The following is a 14572-nucleotide window of genomic DNA, read 5'->3' as shown; positions in this document are numbered from 1 at the left end:
AAATGATCAAATATTGGTTTCTTCATGTAGTTCAGTCTAATAGTATTGTGTGATCAGAACCGATGTCTTCAACATAGAACTCTCCCATTTTAATTGGTTATGAGCCACAGACACTCAGTGTTATTTTAGGGCTGCAAGGAAACCAAAGTAGTCCAAAATATTCTTAGTGCTCTCTCCAGATTCCTTTCATTCATATTTATATGTTTTCCAATTGACAAAATGCTCTATCATATGTTAGATTCTATTTAAGACATAGATATATATTGGGGGTCTGTAAGCTTCCATTTTATAGAATGGAAACTGAGGCCAAAGAATTAAGTGCCCTCCCAATGGCTTCTACACTCTTGCTTCACTCGGCGCGGAGCCCAGTGTTTCTTTGCTGGGACCTGAAGTGAAGCGAAGTGGGGTGTAAAGCTCTGAAACACTCAGTCCCACTCAGGTGTGTGAAAACGATAGCAGATCCTTTCCACAAAACAGTTGCTGGGAGAACTGGTTATCTCAGCTGATGTCTCTCAAGACGGAGGTCACATAAAGTAATATTTGAGGTCGTGGGTGTAAATCAGAAACCTCCAAACATGTATACGAATCTCTTTCTCTTTCACACATGTGCACATACGTGTGCACACACACACACACACACACACTCTACTGATCTGAGGATTCCAGTCCAATTCTAGGGGAAGTATAACCAGTATATGATTCAGTTCATAAACACACATATACATACAAGTCACAAATAGCACACAAGGTAAGACATGTACAGTGCACAATAGCGTATCATTCACAAATACACCCACAATGTACCACTGACACACAAGTACAACAAACCTGCTACAATGTACAACTTGCTGCTTATACATAACTCATCAGTACATATACACATCACCAAATGCACACAGAGCCACACACACAATTCAAAAATCTCATAAGACAAACACCAACAACATGCATGCACACCTTCACACACACACTCACTGCAACAAGCAGTGCACACTCCCTTACCTGAAAGGTGTGCTTCAGCCCTGAATCCTTCCATAATGAAAGCAGTCAGGTGGGGCAGATAAGCCAATTCAGTCACTAAACCACTACCACCAACCCATACACGTGGTAACAAACACAGAGACAAAAGCAAACAACACATATTCCTGCTCTCACACACCAGTTTGTCACCCACAAACACAGCTCACACACACACTAGCACACACTCCTGAGCAGAGGTTGAGACTGCTCTGACCTTGATTCCTTGATGAGGTCAGGCATCTTCTCCAGCAGCACTGATGCTAAGCAGCCTCTCAGCTGTGATACCTGTCCAGGGGGGAAATGCCCCAGGCATAACAGTAGAATGAAAATATTTAAGATCAGGGCATGACTCAGGAGACCCTAAAATCATAGGCTAGGAGACTGAGAACTTCTATAAGTGTGAAAACAGGGACCAGATTTGGTCTACCTCAGGAAAAGAATCAGGTTCTACCCACACACACACTCCTACCAAACAACACATATGCAAACATACACGATGCACACAAGTATACACACACACATGAGCACAGAGATACTTCCGCACAAACCCACAGGCTGATCAAATGTCAAGGGCAGATTTCTACCCCCTTCTGACCTGGGCTTGTGAATGCCAGTGGAGTTCGGACACCCCTTGTAGACTGTTGCTCAAGTCCTCAGCTTCTCTTCATAGTAGAGGAAGAGCCACTGTGGATTAATTGGCCAATTTCTTACTGCTATTTTGGGAGCAGTGTGTCCAAGAGAAAGAGGGAATTGGAGCCAGAGAGGACAGTGTTCTTAAAGCCAGGAATATATTGAACTCCTTCCTTTTTGGGCATGGTTCCAGCTAGGACTCAAAATTGTTTTTAATTTAACTTTTGAATGATTTCAGACTTAGCAAAGACAGTAAAGGTGATAGAATGAATTCCTGTCTGCTCTTCAACCACACTTCAGAAGGGCTACATTTTACTGTTTTGCTTTATCATATTTGTGTGTGTGTGTGTGTACCAAAGATTCAGGATATAGATCTTTGATAGGTATACACAGTGCATATTATCTGAAAGCACATGGTTTGGTTCAGGTGTCAGAGGCTGATGGCACTTCACACAGGAAAAGGATTTAAATGAAAATTATTACTCACACTAAGGACTCCTGGGGATAGCTGGGTGGGGGTAGGCAAGTCTGGATTTGTTTGGACAAGCAGAGGGAATGGGTTTGACATTGTGTCATGGGTGAGGGGCAGGACTGGGGAAAAGTTTCTGCTTGAAAAACAAACCACACCCTCTAATATCTGAGCAACTTTGCCTGTGTTGCTATGATCACAGGCACTTGGGAAGGGGGCCGGGGTGCTTTTGACTACTATGGGATCAGGACGGAACAGTTGATACCTCCTTTCCATATCTATTTGTCTGGGGTGGGGAGCTCCATTCCTTAATGGAAAATGCTTTTGGATGAGACCAATTTTCACCTGTCTTGACCTCTGTCTGTGATCCACACTGTTACAGGTATGAATTGGAGCCATGAACTCTGCTTTCTGAGTGAGAGCATGATTAACATTATTAATTAAATATCCCATAGAGGCAGAAAATTTTTCCAGAGCTTGGGACTTAGGCAGATCATCAGGGCACCATAATAGCTCTAGGGTATAGCTAGAGCGGTGTTAACTAGGAAGTGGTTCATAACTAACAATCTGTCCTCAGTCTGGCTTCCATCCCAGTTGTAATGAAGGCAATTCTGAAAAGGATGATTGAAAGGAGGGGATGCCTTGTTCAGAATGATCTTCATAATCCCCAACATGGGGAGTCACCACAGAGGGCAGGGGAAGGCAATGAGGGTGTTTTCAGCACATTTCCATAGGGGGTAGAGAGCCCCAAAGGTCAGAATTTAGTATAGTGATGGCCATAGGTGGAGGGATACCATTTTTTAGAGCATACATTATTTTGTAATTTCCGGAAGTTTAGTTTAAGTGAGCCATTGTTGTGGTCTATAAAACCAGGAGCAGGGAACTGATAGGGGAGGTGGAAGTTGCCTTGAATGCCTTGTCCAAGATTCCAGCATTGTGTATTTTGAGAAGTGAATTGAGTGCCTTGGCCTTTCAGGAACCCACAAGGAATGAGGAGTATTTTGGTGAGGTTCTTTGTGCTACCTTGAGCAGTGGCAGGTCTGGTGGGTGGGAAAATATGGTGCCAATCTAGGAGTTCCCCCATTCTAGCTCAGTGGTAATGAACCTGACTAGTATCCATGAGAATGGGATTTGATCCCTGGCCTTGCTCAGTGGGTTGAGGATCCGGCATTTCCATGAGCTGCAGTGTAGATCACAGACACAGCTCAGATCTGGTATTGCTGTGGCTGTGGTGTAGGCTGTCCCCTATAGCTCCAATTTGACCCCTAGCCTGGGAGCATCCATACGGTGCTGGTGTGGCCCTAAAAGAAGAAAAAATGACAAAAAGGAAGATGCCACTGTAGATTATCTACCAAGGTCAAATCATAGGTAGTGGCACTGGCATTTGGGGACAGTGGCTGAAGAAAACCTATTTGCCAGTGACTCTATGGAATCTCCACGGGAGTGCCACCTCAGTGATTATATAGCCAATGATGGGTCTTCTCACATAGGGTGCCTAGGCTCATCACCATGTGGTCTATAACAGAGGAAAGGGAACACCCTTTGCATGTAGCCCAAGACAGAAGGGTAGAGGGGCCTCTATGACCTGATGTTTCATAGGCTCTTTGAGCCAAAAGGAAAGACATCTGGACTGTTATCTGAAGTAGTTTCAGCCCTGGCGTCTAAAATCTGTGCAAATCTATCAGCTTGGACATTAGATTGGGCCTCAGTATTCTGAGTCTTGGTGTGGACAGAGACATGTATGATCTTAATTTGTATCTTTCATATTTGATAACCAAGGAATTCCCAGAGTTTGTTATTCCAAAGAGGGCAACCCTGAATGAGAATTGTTGCCATTGGCCAAACCAAAGGGCTAAACCACTGGCAAAGGCCAGTTGCTAAAGTTGTGTAATTGGAGCCAATTGCTGCCCAGGGCATCTTCCAATGCCAAGATGAGCACCTGGAGTTCAACCAACTGTTCTGATCCTTGGATTCCATCCTTGATCAGGGGAATCTCAACTGAGGGATGAAAAGCAGCAGTTCTCCAGTGAGCTCCATCGTGTATGATAGTGGTGCTACCATATGTAAAATATATGGACTCCCTTTCCTTCCTGTTCACTTAGTTGGTCCAAAATCTTCCTCGGGTAGCCAAGGGATCCAGGAGAAGGATGACCTCCTCTGCCACTGTGGCATCTGGCAAAGGAAAGAGGACCGAGGAGGCCACCTCCTGCAGGTGGAATATGTCAGGGTTCAGGTTTGCTCCATCCTATGGGTACCATTTCCATTTCAACAAAGAGGCCTCCATGACCATCTCAGCTTTTAGGGTGATGTTTCCATGATTTAGAGCATAGGGGGTAACTGAGTGTAGAGGATCACACTTTCAGATCTTGTGAGCACCCGGTTTCCAGGAGAGACCAGGATGCAGCCAGTTCTAATGCTGTATAGCATGGGGCCTAAGTAGGCAATTTTTTATGCCAGAACTCCATGGGCAACTTATAGCCAGTACGGACAGTTCAAAGATACCAAGAAGAAAAGGAAGAGAATACCAGAGCCTATATTTCATTTTATTTTTTATTTTTCATTTTTTGGGGGTCTTTTTTATTTTTAGGGCCTCATCCTTGGCATATGGAGGTTCCCAGGCTAGGGGTCCAATTGGAACTGTAGCCCCCAGACTATGCCACAGCCACAGCAACTCAGGATCTGAGCCATGTCTGTGACCTACACCACAACCCACATCAGTGCCAGATTCTTAACCCACTGAGCAAGTCCAGGAATTGAACCCATGTCCTCATGGATGCTAGTCAGTTTCACTAACCGCTGAGCAGCAGTGGGAACACCCAGAGCCTATATTTTAAAGGAGTTTGTAGTAGGCACTAAAGAAAATGTCTGTTACATGGTCTTCTGTGCCAACTCCAGAGCCTTCTATTATAATGGACTGCATTCTTTGTGGGATGATTTGCTGGTGATTCCACAAATGGGCCTTAAAAGTATTTGTAAATGAGGAGTATGCTGCCTCTAGAAGCCAAAAAGACATAGTAAGTGTTGGGCCTGCTTGACATTTGTTGAAGCTGATAAAGTTGGGAGTTACCTTTATGCCTAGTCAGATGGAATGAGCATCAGTGGATCAGATGATGCTTAAGAATTTAATGGAGGTAGCAGGCCCTTTAACCTTAGGTGGGAAATACCCCCTCCACCCTTAGTAAGTGCAGTGGTAGTATTTGTTGTGTGTGTATCTAGTGAATCTCCTAAGAGGATGTCACCAATGTAGTATCATATTGGGTACCTGGGGACAGATCTGTCTGATTAAAGCCTCGCCAGTAGAGGTTGCATGTAGTGACTATACTGTTGAGATACCCAAACAGAGATGTATTTTGTACTTTCAAAAGTGAATGCCAACTGAGGCCAAGAGGTTGTTCAAGCTGGCACTTAATAAAACATATCAGACAAGTCTATTAAACCAACAATTTGCCAGTGAAAATTTAATGGCCTTGGTATTTCCATTATGTTAACTATAAGGACCTTAATGGATGGAACCACAGCATGAAGGTTAATCTACTGTTAGAGACCATTAATTCCTTCTAGTTTTATGATCAGGCCAAATTGTGCTGGTAAGTTGAGAAATAGCAGGGATAATTTTCCTTTCTCTTAAAAGATCTCATATAATGAGTCTCAACCCTTGAGGGCCTTGTTTCCATTTATACTGAGCCATACTAATAATTTTAAGAGGTAGGGGCAGACACATGGTCCAATTTGGTGAAGCCAATTGTTCGGCCCAGAGTTTTCATTTTCTTTTGGTGGCCACATGGCCAGTTAGAACATTCATCTAGATGATGCAAAATCCAAGGGGAGTGGGAGATACAACCACTGAAAAATTAGACAAAGTTATTTTGCCAGCAGTCTGGCTAAGGCAGACTTGTTTGCTTTCAATATATTTCTAAAATCATCCTGGAGCACACAGAGGGTTCCTTCCTTAAATTTAATGGGGTCTCTGGGATCACTGTGATGGCAACCAGGATCAATAAACCATAAAATGTTGCTCAGTGTGTGGTGACGAGTGGACCTTCATGGTTGTATAAGGGTGATTGTCCATAGGCGATGACCAGGACCCATGAGATATGCCATGTCCCTAATGAGGCTGGAGGGGTTGGCACTGTGTTAGATGAGGGAATAAGACAATGGATTCTGCACCTTAGGAACCCAAGTTCTGGGGAGGAGGAGATTGGATGCACTGTGTATCTCGTAATAGAAGAAGCTGGAGCTCCTTGGGATTCTTCCTAGAAACCATAACCCATAATCATTGGGAAACCCATACCAGAGTCTCCAATACCAGGTGTTTTGTTGGGGGCCCTGCCCTGACGACAGCTACCCCTGGACCCTCTGAAATGGGAGGGGGTGTTCACTCAGTCATGTGATCTGTTAATTTTGGAAGTGAGGATCTGGGTATCAGAGTGCTCCTCAGGGCAGACAATAATTTTAGGTCATCAGGGAATCTTTAATAGTAGTCACTTGAGTAACCAAAGAGTACATGGAAAACCCAGAATTTTCTGACACACCCTGACAAATAGCCACGAGGTGTCAGGGTCAGTGGTAGACCACTTAGGACTGGCTAGGGCTTCTCACTCCTCAAGGTGCACAACATTGTGTCACACCAAATTCCTTGACAACTGGTGTGCCCCTTCTAAAATTTTCTGATTGATGAAGCCAAGTCTTAAAACAGCCTTCTGCTCCCACATCACGTTCTATCTCAAAACCATCTTCCTGTTCCCCATGATGTTCTAACTTTTTAATATTGTTACTGTCATTTCCTGGATTGTTGGTTTACCCCAGTTTCTCAAGGTGCATGGGAGCCAGCAGTTTAAACGGATTGCGCTGTTAGCAATAATTGAAACTCAAAGGCTCAGAGCAGGTAGAGGACTAGGAAATCTTTGGGCCAGTTCGGAATGCAAGTTAGCTGTAGTCCACCTCCTGTTCTCTCTTCTTCTTCTTTTTTTCTTTTTAATTTATCTTGGAGTTCCCGTTGTGGCACAGTGGTTAACAAATACGACTAGGTACCATGAGGTTGAGGGTTCCACTCTGGCCTTGCTCAGTGGGTTAAGGATCCGGTGTTGCCATGAGCTGTGGTGCAGGTCGCAGACGCCGCTCGGATCCTGTGTTACTGTGGCTCTGGCATAGGTCAGCAGCAAAAAGCTCCTATTAGACCCCTAGCCTGGGAACCTCCATATACCATGGGAGCTGCCCTAGAAAATGCAAAAAGACAAAAAAATAATAATAAAAATAAATTTATCTTTTATTGGGGTAAGTTGATTGACAGTGTTGACTCACATTCTGCTGTACACCATAGTGACTCAGTTTTACATGCACACACGCACTTTTTTTCTCATACTATCTTCCATCATGGTCAATCCCAAGGGACTTGATATAGTTCCCTGTGCTGTACAGTAGGACCTCCTTGTCCCCCTTCTGCCACAGTTTCCAGTTCTCCCAGGGGAAACCCCAGAGCAACCACCACACTAAGAACAGAGATGCACATCCCCAGAGACAAACCTTATCACATGCAAAACCACCAATAAATACACTCTTCCCTCCCTACCCCCATGCTCCCCAGTGAATTCTGGTGCCAGGAGACAAAGTGTGAAGCTGGAGCAATTACTTTATGTCTGTCCCTGCAGATCAGCCAGGGACTCATACTCCAGAGGCCCAGAACCTAGAAATATGCCCATGATAACGTGCCCAAAACACCTCTCACCACCATCACCACAATCTGGGTGCTGCTCTGCAACTGGCCCAGTGTCACCTGCAGCCCTGGGTCTTCTCACCCTTCTCATCCATCATAGGCTAAGAAGAGCCTTCAGTGCTTGAGGTATGGTCCTCTGAGACCAAAAGGGACCTGTAGGAACAGAGTGGTTTCCTTTGTTTGGGCCAGATAAATATGGTGAGTGCTGTGAGAAAGGGGCAGTGTTATGTTTTCCCTCTGAGACCCACAGAGACCCCAGTCCCTATCCCTGCCTCCTGTTCCAGGTCATCCTGAGATGATATGTGGTACCTGCTCCCCTACAGAGAAAGTCATGCAGGTCTTCCTCTTGCAGAGGAAGGTTCAATTCAGAGGTGACCTTGACTCAGGGTGTTTAAGAACATGGGAAAAGGCTTCAGAGTCCAGGTTTGTATTTATCAGTTTATTTGGGAATTGGTGAAAGCATCTTAATGTCCCTGAGTTTCTTCCATGATATGAAGGTAACAAAAGCAAGCAACTCACAGATAATTTAGTTAGAGATGCTAGGATGTATAGTGCTTTGGGTTCAGCAAATGGTAGTTCTGAATGCCCGTGTGCTACTTAGCAAGGATGGAGATAACGTGAACCTCACCTCCCAGACCAGCATACACCACTTTGCTTTTGTTCTTAACACCTCTGCCTGCTTGTTCTCCCTTCTCAGATGGACTGAGGGGTAGGGAAGAGTTAAGGGAGATTGAGGAGGGAGAGTCTAGGGATCTGATAAAATCACATCAACTGAATAGAATATGACCACATCGTTGTGACTATATCATTGAAGGCTACACGTGTTACTCTTTCTACAATTTTCCTATATCTGTTTTCTCTTTCTAGAAAGAGGGGTATCATGGACCAAAACAACCAGTCCACTGTCACAGAATTCCTTCTCTTGGGTCTCTCTGAGAGACCAGAGCGGCAGTATCTCCTATTCAACATCTTCCTGGGCATGTAACTGGCCACCATGTTGGGGAATCTGCTCATCATCCTGGCCATTGGCTCTGACCCACACCTCCACACCCCCATGTACTTCTTCCTGGCCAACCTCTCTTTGGCCGATGCCTGCTTTTCTTCCACCACTGTCCCCAAGATGCTGGTGAACATCCAGACACACAGTCAGACCATCTCATATGAGGGGTGTTTATCCCAGATGCACTTGTTCATGACATTCGGGGCACTGGATGACTTCCTCTTGGGGGTGATGGCCTATGACCGCTATGCAGCCATCTGCAGACCTCTGCACTACTCCACACTCATGAGTCCTCTTGTGTGCATGCTCCTTCTTGCAGCATGCTGGGTTCTCACCAGCCTCGCTGCCCTCTTACACACCCTGCTCATGGCTAAACTTTCTTTCTGTGCTGGCAACACCATCCATCACTTCTTCTGTGATGTGGTCCCTCTGCTGCAGCTCTCCTGCTCAGACACCAGCACCAATCAAGTAGCCCTGTTCACAGTGGGCTCCATGATACTCACTGGTCCCCTCTCCCTGATCATCCTGTCATATGCACGTATCATCCCCACCATCCTTGGGGTCCCATCTGCCTCGGGCAGGCAAAAGGCCTTCTCCACCTGTGGGTCTCACCTCACTGTGGTCTTCCTGTTTTATGGCACAGCAATTAGTGTCTATCTGGAGCCCCCTTCATCACGCTCAGGTGGTAAGGACAGGGTTGCAGCTATGTTTTATACTGTAGTGACTCCGATGCTAAACCCCTTCATTTACAGCCTCAGGAACAATGATGTGAAGATGGCACTGAAAAGGCTTTTGGGAATTCACACACGCTCTTCCGAGGGACTTTAATCCTACATCCATATATTGAAGTGACACTCCGGAGAACCCATGTGTTTATGAAGCAATATCATCCCCTACCACATGCACTTAGGTTTTGAGAAAAGTGATCTAGAGATCATTCTCTTAAACCTGCAGATCCCACGATGTATATCATCAGTGTATTTCACAAGGGACCTGTACTCTCTTGTCAATGACGTAAATATTTCCCTGGTGTTGTGTAGGGTGATCTCAGAGAGACAGGGCAATGTCAATCAAAATTTCACTTGTTATCCTAATGAATATGTGATTTATTTTTTATCATATGACTCAACCCATGTTTACTATTTTTTGCCATTTTCCAGATACTATGTCAGGCAGAGGAGGTGTTGATTCCATGCCTTTATGGAATACACATTTTTACTTGGAGTAGAGTTGCACATGTATGCAGTTACCTATAATATAGGCAGTGAATTATGCTGGAAGCAGCTGTACACAATCCTTCTAGAGAGTTAATCAGAAATCCGGGGGTGTGGTGACAGTTAAATTTCCACTTCTATCAGGTGTAGTTTTGTTCTTGCTATTTTCACACTAATTTCCGTCTTGTGACTTTTGAGATTCTCTTGGTTTTCAGTAGGTTGGCTGAATATATATATATATATATATATATATATATATACACATAGCTGTTGTATTTTCATTTATATTCACTCTGCTTTGACTTCACTTGAATTCTTGAATCTGTGAGTTGATGTTTATCATTGGTTTCGGAAAAATCTCAGACACTATCACTTAGAATATTGCCTCTGTCCCGATATTTCTGTATCCTCCTTCTGGGGCTTTAACTAAATACACATGTGTATGGTAACATTTTGCGTGTTTTCCTCATGGCTTTTAAGGCTCTATTACATTCTTTTAATCTCTTTTCTCTTTATGATTCCATTATGAGTTTATTAATCTTATTTTCTGTGTTCAGTTTGCTGTTAAACCACCTGTTTTTTTTTTTTTGTTGGTATTGAAATATAATTCACATGTCATGCAATTCACCCATTTAGTGTGTACAATTAAATAGTTTTAAGTCTGTTTACAGAGCTATCCAATCATGTGTCAGTTTCAAACCACTGTATTTTTCAAGGAATTTGTCTCTTTCATCCAATTTAACAAATTTGTTCATATAAATTTCACCACCACGTAGCAATGAGAATCTTTCTTTCCTTCTTGATATAATCAAAAATTTCCTCATTTTTTCCTAATTATCTAGTCACTGTTTATCAATTTTGCTGGTCTTTTCAAAGAATCAAATCATTCCTATTAATTATCTCTAATCTTTTTAGTGCTGTGTTTCGCTGGCTTCTGCATTTATCCTTCTCAATTCTTCCTATACTTACTTTTGGTACATCTTTTCCCTCCTTTAATAGCTTCCTAAGGTAGAACATTTAAATGGTGCTTTTTATTCTCTTTCGATGTAAATATTTAACATGATAAATTTCCCTTTAAGCATTGCTTTATCCAAAGCTCATCCAATTTGTTACATTGTCTTTTCAGTATCTTACAAATCAAAATATTGTCTTATTTCCCTTGTGATTTACTTTTTGACTCATGTGTTTTTGAAGTGGGGTGGTTAATTCCCAAATATTTATGGATTTCCTTCATATTTTATTATTACTGATGTATTTTTAACTTTTTTCTTTTTAATTTCTTTATATTTGTTAAGAAATAATTTTAGACTTGCAAAATATTGAAAAAATAGGAAAAAAATTCTTATATTCCTCATTATCACCTTCCCCAATTACTGTGGTGTAATTATCAAATCAAGGAGTTAATATTGATAAAATTCTGTTAAATAATCAACAGACCTCATTCAAATTTTGTTATTTGTCCCAGTAATATCCTTTTTCAGATAGGATCCAATCACAGGGTCACATATTACATTTCACTGTTAAAACTTTCCTTTAATTTTGTACAGTTTTGTTTTTCATGACCTTGACACTTCTGAAGAGTACTGGACAGTTATTTTGTAGACTATCCCTCATCTGGAGTTGTCCACTGTTTCCTTATGATTCAACTCAGATGCTATGACTTGGACATGTCACAAAAGTGAAACCTTATCCATATTATATCATATCAGGAAGTGAATTGTGTTGGTATGTTTTGGTCTCTTGGTTGAAATGCTGTTCGCTTTTATTTGTGACAAACATTACAACTACCTTATTTTAGTTAGTTTCCTTTTATTTTGTTTACAGTGTTACTTCACCATGAAAAATTTAACATTTTTATATGATCAAATTTTTATCACCTCTTGACTTTGAGTCAAAGTTGTTCTCTACACTGACATTAAAGATAAATTTACCATGTTTCCTTCTAGTACTTGTATGCCAATGTACTCATTGTTCCAGTACATTTATTAAATGCATCTTTGTACCAGCATTTATTATACGCTAAACTTTTATTTCTGAATATTCTATTCACTTGTCTTTGTTTATTCATGCACCAGTTCCACCACACTCTTTGAATTATTGCTTGTAAGATGCACTTTCTATCCTCAAGCAGCTAAACACCTGGACCCTAAATAGCTAAAAGTTAACAGCTATTTAGAATAGTTTTCTAGAGAAGACTGCAAAGGTCCATATGTACATAGAAGAATGAATTAATAACTCTCTGAATAGATGAACCCAGGAAGACTTCACTCAGAAGGAAACATTTGTAAAGGGTCTTGAAATGAGAGTAGGTCATTGCAAAACACAAAGAAGGAGAAAATTTTCAAGACAGGAGGTAGTGAATATGAAAATATACAGAATTACAGTGAGGTGACATGGGAATCTAGTGTTCCAAATCCCAAAACCTTCAAACGTTTTTTTGATGTCAGTTTGACAATATATGCAGACTGGGAACTGTCACTTAAAATGGCCCTTGGCCATTTAACTCATTGGTTAGCAAGTCCTTATGATTTAGCTGAACCTTAAATACTAGAAAGCAAGAAAATGTGGTAAAATCAACATCTGGCTAGACTTCAGGCAGCATGAAAGGTCAGGGATTTTCTGCTGCTCTTGTACCCATGGTAAGCATCATTAGAAGGCATGGAGAGTAGCAGAGAATTCCAGTTGCATGCACCACTCAAAGGAGATGTCCAGGGTCATGTCAGAGCCTTAGTATTGAAAGGATGAGGTACAGGAATTGGGATGGATGCGGAGTTTGAGGTTGATAGATGCAAACTCTTACATTTAGAATGGATAACTAATGAGGTCCTACAGTATAGCACAGGGAACTATATCCAGTTTCTTAGGATGGAACACGATGAAAGACAGTATGAGAAAAAGAATGTTATATATGTATGACTGGGTCACTATGCTGTCCAGCATAAAGTGACGCAACACTGAAAACCAACTATACTTTAATAAAAATAAAATTAAAAAAGAAACCTATCCCCAGTACCTTTTTTTTTTAAACATGGGCTAAATTTATTTTATTTTTAAAATTTTTAACATTTTATATTTTATGTTTTTAAATTTCCTTTGGAATGGATTAGCAATGAGATCCCAATACCTTTGTAAACTTGGAGGAGATTTCCTGGTACCAGAGTTTTATTCACTAGGGAAAAGGTTAGAGTGGACATGTCACCTTATGCCTCATAAATGGCAAATGTCAAGTTTCTCTTTGATAAGAGGTGGAAGGGAAGAGAAGGGAAGGCAGGTTCTGGGAGAAGAAAACAGATGAAAAGAGAAAAATTGGTAGTATTTTCACTTTAAGCAGAAGAAGCTGATTACAGCATAGATATCAGACACTGTGATAATAAATTTGTATGTGTTACCCTTTGTATGAATTCTCACAACAGCCTTAGATGACAGCTACTATAGTTACTATCAACTATCCACGTGTTTATATTTAGCAGCAGAGACTCAGGGATGTTGAGAACTTGCTGAGAGTCACACGGGCAGTGAATTTTAAATCTAATATGTAAACCCAAGTATTTCTGACTCTAACATAAGTCTTACTTTCATTTAAAAAAAACTGTTTTCAGGATTCCCTCTCGGCTCCATGGGTAAGAATTGAGCGTCGTCACTGCTGTGGCTCCGATTATAGCACCTTTGGTGCAGGTTCAATCCCTAGCTGAGGAACTTCTGCTTGCCACAGGCAAGAGCAAAAAAAAAAAAAAAAAAAAAAAAAAGAAATCTATTGAAAAAACTCTGAGTTCATCAGTGAGATCTCAGTAGAGTCTCAATGATGGGGGAAGAAATCCACAGAGGGTAGTGCAGGTTCCAAAATTTCTTCTACATATTAACAAAAAATCCTCTTCAGACTCTTAGGATATATCCTTAGCTGCATATCTAGGGGGAGACTATATCTAGTTTCTTGGGATAGACCATGATGGAAGTTAATATGAGGAAAAGAACGTATATATATATGTATGACTAGGTCACTTTGCTATACAACAGAAATTCACACAACATAGTAAATCAACTATACTTTAATCAAACAAACCAATAGGAACACAGTTTTATTTGAAAGACATCTAAGCATTGACTGTTGGCATAGCACTGAAGAATGATGATGGTTCAATAAAAGAAACTTGGTGAGAGTGTCAGGCAGTGTGGTCCAAATACTCTTCTCTCTGACCCCATGGCTTGATTCAGAAGTCATTTCAAAATGTCTAAGTAAGGGTTTAGGCTCAAGCAGAGGGTGTGATCTCTTGGGGAAGCAGAATCTCTGAAGCTCTATATACTCTATTCTCTAGCTTCTTAGTCATTTTACCTCATTTTCAAATCAGTTGCTTGTATTTGGAGAAGTTGTAGATTGGAACTGCATATGTGAACAGTGTGAAGTAAGCAAAAAAAAAAAGAAAAAGGATGAAGAATATATATATTTCATATGCATTTATCAGAGTATGCATGTTGGAATCAGATATCTGAGTTCAAATTCTGGCTCTGCCAGTTATTAGATGTCTAAC

General features: G+C 41.5%; 2 protein-coding genes and 1 pseudogene across 5 annotated transcripts in view; all 3 read left to right on the top strand.

The window, feature by feature from the left end:
- Positions 1-14572, top strand: part of OR1B1 (olfactory receptor family 1 subfamily B member 1) — a 381661-nt gene that overhangs the window by 164954 nt on the left and 202135 nt on the right. The gene's annotated exons all lie outside the window — the stretch shown is intronic.
- LOC110258975 (olfactory receptor 1J4-like) overlaps positions 1-14572 on the top strand; it is a 244516-nt gene that overhangs the window by 164954 nt on the left and 64990 nt on the right. The window lies entirely within an intron of this gene.
- On the top strand, positions 8713-9660 carry LOC110258980 (olfactory receptor 1N2-like; annotated as a pseudogene).

The sequence above is a fragment of the Sus scrofa genome, chromosome 1, assembly GCF_054392235.1.
Source record: "Sus scrofa isolate SSC_HxYL_T2T_F1_AM1 chromosome 1, Sscrofa_HxYL_maternal_Yorkshire_Landrace_v2.0, whole genome shotgun sequence".
NCBI classification, from domain to species: Eukaryota; Metazoa; Chordata; class Mammalia; order Artiodactyla; family Suidae; genus Sus; species Sus scrofa.
The sequence above is the reverse complement of the archived record's forward strand: the minus strand, read 5'-3'. Positions and strand labels throughout refer to the sequence as shown.